This window comes from Mustela putorius, unplaced genomic scaffold (genome assembly GCF_011764305.1).
Source record: "Mustela putorius furo isolate JIRA1106 unplaced genomic scaffold, ASM1176430v1.1 tig00003846_pilon_pilon_pilon, whole genome shotgun sequence".
NCBI lineage: Eukaryota > Metazoa > Chordata > Mammalia > Carnivora > Mustelidae > Mustela > Mustela putorius.
In genome coordinates this window covers 17356208-17369896 of record NW_025421999.1, presented here as the reverse complement: position 1 = coordinate 17369896, position 13689 = coordinate 17356208, and the positions used below count along the sequence as shown (strand labels likewise).

At 35.3% G+C, this 13689-nt stretch overlaps 1 long non-coding RNA gene across 1 annotated transcript in view; it reads left to right on the top strand.

Moving 5' to 3' along the window:
• LOC106006810 overlaps nt 1-6189 on the top strand; it is a 55043-nt gene extending 48854 nt beyond the window's left edge. The window contains exon 4 of the long non-coding RNA XR_001181086.2: nt 6016-6189. This is a non-coding gene — a long non-coding RNA (uncharacterized LOC106006810). The remainder of the gene's footprint in view (nt 1-6015) is intronic.
• Nucleotides 6190-13689: the final 7500 nt, after the last annotated feature.

Genomic DNA, 13689 nt, shown 5'->3' with positions numbered 1-13689 from the left:
ACACACACACACACACACACATAGAGGAATACTATGCAGTCATCAAAAGAAACAAAATCTTGCCATTTGCAATGATGTGGATAGAACTAGAGGATATTATGCTAATCAAAATAAGTCAATCAGAGAAAGACAATTACCACATGATGTCTCTGGCATGAGGAATTAGGGAGGCAGGGTGGGGGGCTATGGGGGGTAGGGAGGGAAAGAATGAAACAAGATGGGATGGAGAGGTAGACAAACCATAAGAGACTCTTAATCTCAGGAAATAAATGGAGTGTTTATGGGGGGTTGGGGATAGGGTGGCTGTGTTACGGACACTGGGGAGGGTATGTGCTATGGTGAGTGCTGTGAAATGTGTAAGCCTGATGATTCATAGACCTGTACCCCTGGGGCAAGTAATACATTATATGTTAATAAAAAAAAGATAGACATAAGTGTAATAGGAGACAGGGAAACAATAGGAAAGATTAACAAAATTAAGAGTTCCTTGGAAAGATAAATGAAACTGGCATTTAGACTAACAAAGAAAAACAAAAAAGGACAAATAGAATTCTGAATGAAAGAAGAGATATCACATCAGATTCCACAGAAATACAGTCATAAAAGTATGAACAATTATATGCCAGCAAACTGGACAACATAAAAGAAATGGATTACTTTCCAGAAACATACAACCTATCATGACTGAAAAAGAATAAATAGAAAATCTGGGCAGATCAGTGAGTAAGGAGATTGAATCAATAATAAAAAACCTCCAACAAAGGTAAATCCAGGACCAGCTAGCTTCATTGGTGAACTCTACCAAAAATTTAAAGAAGAATTAACACCAAACCTTCCCAAGCTCTTCCAAAACATTGAAAGGCAGGAAACATTCCCAAATTCATTTTTTGAGGACAACATTATCCTGATACCAAAGTCAGATAAGAACACTACAAGAGAACTATCAGCCAATATGCCTGATGGATATATATACATAAAAATCTCAGTACTAGCAAATTGAATTCAACAACATATTAAATGATCATATGCTATAATCAAGTAGGATTTACCCTTGGGATGAAAAGATGTTTTAACATATGTAAATCAATAAACATATCACATCAATAAAAGATAAAAATTATGTGATCATCTCAATAGATGCAGAAAAAACATTGACAAAATTTAACATCCACTTATGATAAAAACCCTCAACAAACTGAATGTAGAAGGAATGTACTTCAACACGATAAAGGTCATATATGACAAACACACAACTATTATAATACTAATGGTAAAAGTTGAAAGCTTTTCCTCTAAGATCAGGAACAAGACAAGAATGTCCACACTTAACACACCTATTCAATATAGTACCTGAAGTCCCAGCCAGAGAAATCAGGCAAGAAAAAGAAATAAAAGGCATCCAAATGGAAAAAACAATAAAATGGTCTCTGTAGATGACATGATTGTGTGTATAGAAATCCCTGAAGACTCTACCAAAAACAAAACAAAAAACAACAAAAACTTGTTAGAATAAATAAACTCAATAAAGTTACACATTACAAATTGAGATACAAAAATTAGTTATATTTTATACACAAAAAATGAATTATCTAAAAATACATAGATCTAGTTTAAAAGGCATCAAAAACAAACAAAAATATTTAGGAATGAATTTGACCAAGGATATGAAAGATCTCTACACTGAAAAAAATAAGACATTGATAAAAGAAATTGAAAGAGATACAAATAAATGAAAACATATCCTGTTTTTATAGATTGGAAGAATTAGTATTATGAAAATGTCCACACTACTCAAAGTCAACTTATAGATTCAATGCAACATCTTTCAACATTCCAATGACATTTTTTACACAAGTAGAGAAAACAATCCTAAAATTCATACAGAACTATGAAAGACCCTGAATAGCTAAAGCAATCTTGGGGCGGGGATGGAGAAAAAAGCTGGAGGCATCATGCTTCTTGTCTTCAAACTGTATTACAAAGCTAGAGTAATCAGAACACTTTGGTACTGGCAATAAAGTAAACATAAAAACCATAGAACATGGAACAGAATCAAAAAACATAGAACAAAATCAAGAGCCTGAAAATAAACCCATGCTTATCTGTTTAACTAATACTTCATAAGCAATACTGAATGGGAAAAAGATACATGTTTTCAATAAATGGTGATTAGAAAAGTGGATATTTGTATAGAAAAGAATAAATTGATCCCTATCTTTCACCTCTAAGAAAAGTTAGCTGGAAATGGATTAAAGACTTAAGTGTAATTCCTAAATCAACAATCCCTGAGGAAGAAAATAGGGAAAAACCTTAACATGGTTTTTGGCAATAATTTTGTAGATACAGCTTCAAAAGCACAAGCATACAAAGTGAAAATAGAAATATGGGACTACCTCAAAATAAAAAAAAAATTGTATATTGCAAAGGAGATATCATCAAAGTGAAAGACAAGCTACAGAATATAAGAACATATTGCACAGCATATATCTCAAGGAGTTTATATCTAAAACATAAAAGTAATTCATATGATTATATAATAATAGAATCCATCTAAAATGAAACAAAATATCTGAATAAATGGTGCTCACCATCATCAGTCATCAGGAATATGCAAATAAAATCCACAATAAGATACTATCTTATACCTATTAGGATGGCTTTTTAGCAAAAGGCAAGATATAACAAGTGTTGGTGAAGATGTGGAAAAAGGGAATCCTTGTGCACCATTGGTTGGTAAATAAACTGATACAACCATTGTGGGAACAGTATGGAGTTTCCCCCCAAAATTAAAAATAGCATTATCATATGACCTAGCAATCCCACTTTTGGGTATGTGTTTGAAGGAAATGAAATCACTATATTGAGATATCTGCACCCCTCTCACATATTTATTGCAGCATTACTTGTAATAGCCAAGACATAGATACAACCTAAACATTTAATGTCAGGTGACCACTGGATAAACCTTGGGCCAGTATCCACTGGATAAACAAAAAATCACACGATCCCTTCCCACCACACGAATATTATTTAGCTTTCAAAAATGAAATATTTGCCATAACATGAGTGAGATGTAAAGTTGTCATGTTAAGGGAAACAAGAAAAATAAAGACTCCATAATCTCATTTATGTGTGGGATTTGAAAAAACTGTACTTATAGAAACAAAATAGATTGGTGGTTGTCAAGAGAGAGAGTTGTGGGAGATGAGAGAAATGGGTGAAGCTGATGAAATGCTACAAACTTCCAGTTATTAGATGAGTGAGTCCTGAGGATGTAATGATGACTAAAGTCAACAATACTATATTGTATGCTTAAAAGTTGGTAAGAGGATAGATCTTAAAAGTTCTCACCACACATACACAGTAACTATCAGATGTGATTGATGTATTAACTAACCTTGTGGTACTAATTATTTCATAATACATACACATACCAAACCATCCTGTTGTACATCTCAAACTTATACAATGTTAAATGTCAATTACATCTCAAAACTTGAAAAAAAAAAGAATGTTATGCAGTGCAGCAAATGGTAAGTCCTTAATATTAGCTATTGATATGTTGTAGGAAAACAATTTCCACCAAGAAAATATGTCTCAATTGTCGTAGAAGTAGCAGTTTGGGTATGTGGAATTGGAAATTAAAGAAACTATTTAAGTAAACATATACTTTAAGGAAGATGAATGTAAACTCAAGATTCAGGAGAAACAGGGAAATGAAGATATGTTCTTACTTTTCTAAAACTTTCTTAGCCCCACCCTTTTTTTCTTACATCTTGGTTTCCAATATTTCAAGGAGCCAAGATATACTGCCTCTTTAAAGAAAATTAGGACTTCTCCATCTAGGTTGGCAAATGTGGGCAGGTTCTCTTTTATTTAATAACTGGACCTAGACAGATGCCTGGTTTAAAAATAAAATGAAAAAAGGGGAAAATCTGAATATTCAATACTCATTGAAAATGACAGATTTGGCAGACTAGATGTGAATGTCTGAAGCCAAATGTAAGGTCCATGTGTTCCATGGGTCCTTTTGTTTTTTGAGTAGGACTGGGAAATACTGTGGTTATGAACTATTTTCTAGGGAATTCAAGTGGTAGAAAGGTAAAGTAGGTGATTGAGGCCAAAGCATCTTTGTTAGATTTGTCTCTAAATTGATCTTTGGGTTTAAGAATCAAGACTGGACTGAGACACATGAAAAAATGTTCATCATCATTAGCTATCAGGGAGATTCAAATCAAAACTACATTGAGATACCACCTTACACCAGTTAGAATGGCCAAAATTAACAAGTCAGTAAACAATATGTGTAGGACAGGATGTTGGTGGGAATGCAGGATGGTGCATCCACTTTGGAAAACAATGTGGATATTCTTTAAGAAATTAAAAATAGAAGTTCCCTATGACCCTTCAATTGCGCTACTGGGTATTTACCCCAAAGATTCTGATGTCATAAAAAGAAGGGCCACCTGTACCCTAATGTTCATAGCAGCAATGGCCACAGTTGCCAAACTGTGGAAAGAACCAAGATGCCTTTCAAAGGACGAATGGATAAATAAGATATGGTCCATATATACAATGGAGTATTATGCCTCCATCAGAAAGGATGAATACCCAACTTTTGTATCAACATGAATGGGGCTGGAAGAGATTATGTTGAGTGAAATAAGTCAAACAGAGAGAGTCAATTATCATATGGTTTCACTTACTTGTGGAACATAAGGAATAACATGGAGACATTGGGAGATGGAGAGGAGAAGTGAGTTTGGGGAAATTGGAGGGGGAAATAAACCATGAGAGACTGTGGACTCTGAGAAACAAACAGAGGGTTTTTAGAGGGGAGGGAGGTAGGGGTTGGGTGAGCCTGGTGGTGGGTATTAAGGAGGGCACGTATTGCATGGAGCACTGGGTGTGTGCATAAACAATGAATGCTGAAATACTGAAAAGAAATAAAATATAATGAAAAAAAGAAGACTGGACTGAGCTTTGAGGTACACTGAGAGGAAAGACATCCCATTTTCAACTAAAGTATATGGCTATACACTGGGAGGCATTGCTGATAGACATTCTTGCCTAGGATATTTCTAAGAAGTTACATCTTGATCCAAACATTGGGGTCTTAGATAAGAATGGAGATTTGTATGCCAAACATTACATCCAAACTCAGTAATTAGGACATTCCATACTTACATCATTCTCTTCTTAGCATTGGTACAGAAAGGATGCTCCTCTGAAATGTATTGCTTTTGCTGAAATTTTTCAACTTATACTCAATTACTTGTACATTCCAGTGATTCTACTGGTAAAAAAGAAAAACATTAGAATCTAATTATTATATTTAAAAGTTACTTAACTCATTCAGTTATTCATTAATTACTCTGCCTTTATCCATAAACATTTTGAACAGTTAATAATCAGAAGAGACTTTACATGAGAGAGTTTGGACTCTGAGGAAGTAACTGAAGGTTTTGGAGGGGCCGGGGGTGGGAGGTTTGTTGAGCCTGGTAGTGGGTATTGTGGAGGGCACATATTGCATGGAGCACTGGGTGTGGTGCATAAACAATGAATTCTGGAACACTGAAAATAAATAAAAAATAAATAAAAATTGAAAAAAATAAGATACTTTGTCTCTTTCTAAGAAGTTAAAGAATGTACGCTTTTAACTTTTAAGACATGTGACATTGTTGTGTCTATCAAGCTCTTAAGAAATACAATCTCTACGATTTTTTTTACCCCCACTGGAGTTTGGGAAGTGCCTTATACTCATCAATTTTTAGAATAACGCTCTAATCATACATGGGCATAAAAAGGACATTTCTTGGCCTTTAATAACTATGGCTGTAGTTTGTAATGGCACTTCTGTGGATAGAGTGAGCTAGCTGCTATTGACACAAGTATTTTCTTTACATATCAATTGAGACTTTTTTTGGTTAATAGGTTCTTACAATCTAATTAGATGTTTGAAGACCATGATTTATTTTGATGCAATTATCCAATTGATTTGTTTGTTATTTCCAGCTTCTTACATCCAGTATACCAATATAAGAACACCTCACCTGATGCCAAAGATAACAGACAACTCAGCAGAGCTGGCTGCCTTGACAGTGTATCAACAACAGAGTTGATCTGGCTCCTGATGATTTCAGCAAACCCATTATTAAATTTTTATTAGCCAATGATGAATAAACAGGTTTGGAGCTTTCCTCTCCCTCTTTCTATCTTATTTTGTATAATCAGCATTGTGTGGAAATTTTGTTTTTCTGGTTCCACATTAGTATTTTCAAAGTAAAGTAGTCAATAAATCTTTATAATTGACTCAAATTGTACGAGGACTAGAAGCCAAACATAGAGGTCTATTGATGTGTTTTACAAAGTTGAGATCGAAGCCCATCAGCTCAAGCACAAAACCCTGGTTCCTGGGACTTACAAAATATATGATGAATTCAAAATAAAGCAGTTTGGCTCTGGAGAAGTGGTGGTGTTAGTGTGACCTGAGAAATATTAACCAGATAGATTGCTTTTGAATAGAAACCTATATAAAATCAGTGATGTATTATTATCTGACATATATAAACACATGTAATCACAGAGGCTTTGGGTCTTTATAAGGCAATGCCATTCCAGGCATTTTGTCTGATAACAGAACAATGCTTCAGGTTATGGTACGGTTAAGGTCTCACACATCTTGTGTATGATAAACACATAATTGTGTTTTTCCAGTTGATAGGAAAGAAATACCTCTTCCCACATCAGAAGCATTTCAGATGTCAATACTCTACTAATTTCAGAATATTAGAAAACAAGATATTAAAGTGGTGAGAAAGACCATTATTTCGGAATCCATTTATTAAAACTGAATAATTTCAACAAGGATAGAATTGAGATAGGGACAGTATGAAAGGTAAGTTATAGAGGCACCTGGGTGGCTCAGTGGGTTAAGCTGCTGCCTTCGGCTCAGGTCATGATCTCAAGGTCCTGGGATCGAGTCCCGCATCGGGCTCTCTGCTCAGCAGGGAGCCTGCTTCCTGCTCTCTCTCTGCCTGCCTCTCTGCCTACTTGTAATCTCTCTCTGTCAAATAAATAAATAAAATCTTAAAAAAAAAAGAAAGGTAAGTTATAATACAAGATCCCACATTCTCTGATAAAAACCATATTAGGACCCTAAACAAAATACCTTATTGGTTAATTTGACAGTGGAGAAATACACTAACAACCACTATTTGTGTTATCTTTGTACCCTTTATTTTATTTGATTATTGTAGACATTCTGTATTAATCCTGTATTAATCACAGGTAGTAGTATTATTATTAGCCCATTTTAAGGATTGGGAAATAAGGCTGGGAAATAAATTACTTACCCACAACCAACCAGCTACTACTAAGTGGTAGTGCTAGAATTTGAACCAAAGTTGTGTGTGTGTGTGTGTGTGTGTGTGTGTAGAAAACATCTTTATTTTTTTTTAATTTTTAAATTTAAATTCCATTAGAAAATATATAATACATCAATAGTTTCATACGTAATGTTCAATGATTCATCAGTACCTAAGTCTTTGAACTGAAACAGTATGCTCTCGTCACTCTAAAGTTCTGCCTCTGTTTTAAACACTATTGTCTGCCTTAGCCACCAGCTTCATAAACAGTTGAAAGATACACCGTTTTGACAAATAACCACGTTTTGAATCAGCTGTGCACATTTTCTCCAGAACAAAACCTCATATCCATTTAGAAATTCTCTCAGATCTCCTTGTATATCCAAATAGTTCTGGATGAGATATAGTTCTTCATCCAAGTTTGTTTCTTATTATTTCAGTCATTGTGTCATCTGGGTTCATGAAGCCATTTTTTAACACTCCTCACAGTATTTTTCTTCTTACATAATACTTCTAACCAGAGGATTTTAGATAAATTACCTAGGACCTTGTTCTTTCGATCAGCTTTATCAAGTTTCCTAAGTTCTTTCTACGTGTATGAACTTTTTCATTAGCAACTCAAGCAAGACCATCTACTCTTCTCTTATTTAAGAGGAACTCTCTAAGGGAAAAACAAACATTTTCCTGAAAAAACTCCTTACTAATTCAGGAAATCACACGTAAGTGGAAAGAAAAGGCAGATTTTATTGAATCAATTTTGCTTCTTTGAAGGGCCATTGTATCCAATAAAAAGACATGTTTTAATTTTACTATTCTCTCTTTTCCCTTTCTTTTACTGTTCTCCTCATTTGCTCATTTGTGCAATCTGTTTCAGGATAGGATTTATGGTATCTCAACATGACACATAAAATACAGCTAAGAGATATAATTAGAAATAGGTGAAAAATAAAAAGATAATGGGAAGAAAGAAAAATACTCTATGAATTAAATATTTTGGAGGAGAAGTCTAGAACCAACTAAATTGCTTGATGAATAGATAATACTAACTATAATTTAAGCTTGATAATTTTGAAATGAATACAGAATATTAATACTTCAAGAGACTCTCAGAAAATTTAAATTCCAAATACATGTGCACATGTATCATTATTCACATTGTGCTGTATTTATTTCTAATTATCTCCACTAAACTACAAACTATGGTAGGGTAGGACTCTGACATTTGAGTGGAACAGTACTGGTGGACGTCCCATCCATACTTCAGAGGACTTCAAGTTACACCAGCTGATCTCAATCCCTAAAAAAATTTTTTAAGCTGAGGAAAGTCAGTTTGCTCATGCAAGAAATTAGCACCACCCCATATTCTCCAGCACCCCTCTACCAAAAATACTTAGTTGGTGTGCAAATACCTCAGCTCCCTCACCCCTTAGGCAATTAGACCTATGGTGCATATTTCACAGTCTTTCCAGGGGACTAAGTCCCAGCCACTCCCACAGTAGTAGTTGTCTTGCTTTTTCAGTCAGCTGCTTCTTTCACTCCCCCATCCCTCAGCCAGATAAACTGCTCATATATAAACCCTGTTTTAGCATCTGCTTTTGGGGGAACCCAAATTAAGACACTAATTATACCCACCCAGTCTACTTTAGGATCTAACACAAATTTTTGGTTGAATGATATAATTTTAAAAAATTATCTTAAATTATAAAATCATATTAATTTCTATCCCCTAAAAAGAAGTCTTTAATACAAAGCATTAGGGTATTGAATCCTGAAGCTCATTTTAAAAACCTAAATTCTTGGGGGAAAAGGGCTGAGTGGTGGTCTGTTTGAGGTCTCCAGTGATGATGTAGCCACACTTTAGCCTCTGAAGTAGAAAGCACACCATGTACATTTCTTCACTTACTGTCTTTCCTAACCATGGAGGCAAGAAAGCCTTGCATCTTAAAGGCCTTCTCCATCACTGAGTTAAGGGAATAGAAATAAAAACTATTTTTCCATTGGTTCATGTCTCTTTCTAGCATTTTCATTCCTTTTTGTACAAGGTACGTAATATGGCAATACTTCAAACAATCACAAAATTTTCTGCCTTCTCCTACCCTTGAGAGCTGTAGTAAATAGACAGGTCAACAGCATGGGAAACTACTTTCTTCTCACTTCTTCCTGTATCCCAGAGCTTCGGGCAAATCCTCAGCACCTAGCTGCCTCCTTCCTTCCTCTGGTGCTACATCTGGCTGTTTAGATCCTCAATGGTACCATGTACTCAAAAATTCAGATTTTTGGCTTCTCTTGAAAATAATCAGAAGACTCAGTATTCTAAGCCTGTGATCCTGTATGGCACTAGTTGCTGGAACTTCATAATTGTTATTCTGTTTTGATGGAGTTCTTTCTCTAGTTTCCTAACCTGCCTGCTTCCCTCACTCATGTCCCTATTTTTCAGTTGAGCTTGTGATTTCTGGGGGCTCCTTAAAGCTCTCTTGCTGTGTATCTTTCGTGCTGAAGGCTAGGGTGACTGGGGGGAGGCATGGGCCAGTCCCTCCCTGACGTCTTTCTTCTCTACTGAAGATCATGCTCAATAGCTAAACATTATCTGAAACTGTAGAAACCCATGCCAAGGCTTCTATGTTAAAAAGTAGGGGCTGCTGGAACCAACAGAAGGTTAGCCTGGGTGATATGGATTAGTGACATTCAAAAGATGGGACACACTCTTTTAATTCTAGAAAGAAGGGCGCCTGGGTGGCTCCATGGTTAAAGCCTCTGCCTTCGGCTCAGGTCATGATCCCAGGGTCCTGGGATGGAGCCTCACATCGGGTTCTCTGCTCAGCAGGGAGCCTGCCTCCTCCTCCTCTCTCTTTCTGCCTGCTTCTCTGCCTATTTGTGGTCTGTCTGTCAAATAAATAAAAATATAAAAAAAAATAATTCTAGAAAGATGTTGTACTTTGAATGCCTCTCCCATGCCTGTGTAACACAAAGCATCATTTCAGAATTTAGAGACTCCTACCTTGCTTCATAAAAACTCCAAATTCAGGCCAGTTATATCTTTTAAGTAAAGGAAATGCCAGCTGTCATAAGTTAACTCTGGGCATGGCTTGCTAGCTAAGTCACAGGCTCAGTTAATTCAAGTTGATTTCTAAATACACCATCTTGTCTTTGTTTTATTTAATGAGACAAATTTATCATCTATAGTATAATTTTAAGATACTCTCAAATCTTACTTGAGCTCCTTCTTTGGTTTAGTGAAGAACTGTGTTATTCTAGAATGTTTTCACAAGTGTTATAAGGACACTGGATCAGGAAATGTAGTAGACTCAGAGTAGCTGGATTTCATGACTCTGTCAGCATCTCTCATGACCCCTTTCAGGTCACTGAATAGATGCTCTGTAAAAGTGCTGACAAACTAGTTTTTCATAGACATTTCTTAAGTACAATCATATCTATATTTGTATACAACATGATTGTGGCATATTTTTTCATTTCTTTTATTAGTGAATTTTATAGTATAAGTTTTCAGAAGACATGAATTTGGGAATGCATTAGCCAGTGCCAGAATCAGGATCTTCAATGATACTTCAAGAATGGAATGATGGGTAAAGTTATTAGAATTATACTTAAAAAGGAAATTTGTACTCTCCCATACTCATGCAGCAGGAAATGCATGTACATACAAAAACAGCACTGTACAAATCTAGGATGGAAATGGGGCTTAGTAGTCATATGTATGAAAAAGGTTATAGTTAGTGGAAAACTCAACTAGAGTCACTAATAGGATGTATCTGCCCTAAAGCAATGGGAGCACATTAACAAACACACTAATGAAAAAGATACTTGTCCAGAAAAAGGCAAATGATGTTCCCACTTTACTAAGCATTGTTAAGGCCACACCTAGATCGGATGTTCATTTCTGATACCATGGTTTAAGTGGGATACTGACAGAGTAGAGCGTGTTTGAAAGGCAGGGACTAGATGAGGAAGCTTTGGAAACTGTAGCCTGTAGATGGAAAGATTAAAGGCAGATATAATGGCTTTTAAACATCTCAAGTGCTATTACGCAGAACCTAGAACAGATGAATTCTGTACCTGGGTGCTCAGTGGGTTAAAGCTTCTGCCTTCAGCTCAGGTCATGGTCTCAGGGTCCTGGGATTGGGTGCCACATCTGGCTTTCTGCTCAGTTGGGAGCCTGCTTCCCTTCTCTCTCTCTCTCTCTGCCTGTCTCTCTGACTACTTGTGATCTCTCTTTGTCAAAGTAAATAAAATAAAATAAAATAAAAAAAGAACCTAGAACAGATGTATTCTGTATTACACTTAGAGGATCAACATGTGGTCAGTAAGACGATATTAGAAGTGGAGAGTGATGCTTATCTTTATATAAAGAAATACATTTATATTGGATAACTTGGATATATACTTTTATTTCCTAAATACTAGACTTGTCCAAAACTGCACTAGGCTGACTCAGGAGGTATTTTCTTACTACTTGTGAGGTAAAGCAGAGAAACACAGATATGTAACAGTAGTGGAGAGTTTTTATTAGCTGATTTCCAAGTGTCTTTTAAAGTTCTGAAGAGTTGGAGTCTTATAATCATCAGCACTAAATGATCTCTACTTGGTTTGGTTTTAAAATAAGACCCAACTTCCAAACTATAATTTCCACTGAAGAATATGTAATCAAAACATTAATTTCTGTGCTAGATGTGTTATTAGGTCACAGTGCTAATCATTTACCTTAAGTCCCTCTGTCCAGCACAAAATGAAGTCCGAGTTTGTGTTTCTTCGATGAATACAAATTTTTGAATTACAAAAATTCTTTGGTGATGTTACTGTTACTATTAACCACTTTCATAGATTTGACAGTGGAGATTTCATTTTATAGACATTTTAAAGTTGTTTGGTTTTTTTTAATCATTCCATTCCTCTGTTCTTCTTCACACTGTATTGATCAAAGTTTGGTTTGGATACTGCTCGGGTCCCTGGTTGTGATTTATTTATCTAAAAATTGACAGGAAATTTGGTAGTTTTATAGCAAAGTGTGATTATATAGTTTTATTCACATATACTGCCTATTTTTGAGAGATGAGAATTGAGATTTTTTCCCCCCAAATCTGGTAATTATCTTAATCATTTAATTTTAAATACACTCATCTACTGTAAAGACTATAGTGATTATTTTGTCTTTCTTATTATTTTCATGTAATGGAATCACTTTCATTCATTATATTTAGAAATACATTGTTACTACTGTTTTTGTGATAGCTCTTATGGACAAAAGTGATTTGGTGGCTCAAAAGCTGTTTATTAACATGTAAAAGTAATGGTAAAAACAGTAAACTCTATAATTAATAACTTCTAAACATAAGTAGCAAACATTTCAATATTAATATTGAGTAGGAATATTTATGGATAAAGCAAGCAAATCTGCAAATGTTGTTTTGCCCAAGAAAAAAATGTGAATAGGATGCATAATAAAATGTGAATAGGATGCATAATAAAATGTGAATGTGATGCATAATAAATAACTAAAAATGGGATATTGTTGCAGCAGTAGTCCATTTGTTTTTTGTTCTTGAGTGGTGTTATAAACCTTTTCTGAAATAGAGGGATAAAGCCTTGGAAAATTTGCATAATCATGTACCAAAGGAGAATGGGTTCTCTGGTCCAAAACAATTGACTTGCAGTATGAAATATATAAATTTTGTTGCTAAAATAGCGATGAGCCCAAAATTTCCACGTAGCCATAGCTACATTTACCATGACAAAAATCAGACACAAAAGATACCATTTCTGAGATAATTTTAAAGTGCCACAAAATTAATGCTAACTTCTATGCTTGCAGAGAAAGCAGAAAAGCAGTGTGTAAAATCCCTTTATCAAACAACAGAGTTAGAGACTGAAAAATGTCAATGACATGCAGTCTAGAAATCCACGTATAGGGGGCGCCTGGGTGGCTAAGTGGGTTAAAGCCTCTGCCTTTGGCTAAGGTCATGATCCCAGGGACCTGGGATCTAGCCCCACATCCGGCTCTCTGCTCAGCAGAGAGCCTGCTTCCTCCTCTCTCTGACTGCCTTTCTGCCTACTGTGATATCTGTCTGTCAAATAAATAAATAAAATCTTAAAAAGAAAAATTAAAAAAAATTATAAAAAAAATAAAAAAATAAAAAGAAATCCACGTATACATCAGCGGATGCAGGTACACGGTACTGTTGGGATGCAAAATAAAGGCGCTTTCTTGTACATATGAGGAAGAAGGTCCTGATGCCTTCTGCTCCTTGTCAATAAAAACTTCTCTCACAGTTGAGATTTTCTAAGTTAATTATTTTGTGATCCATGT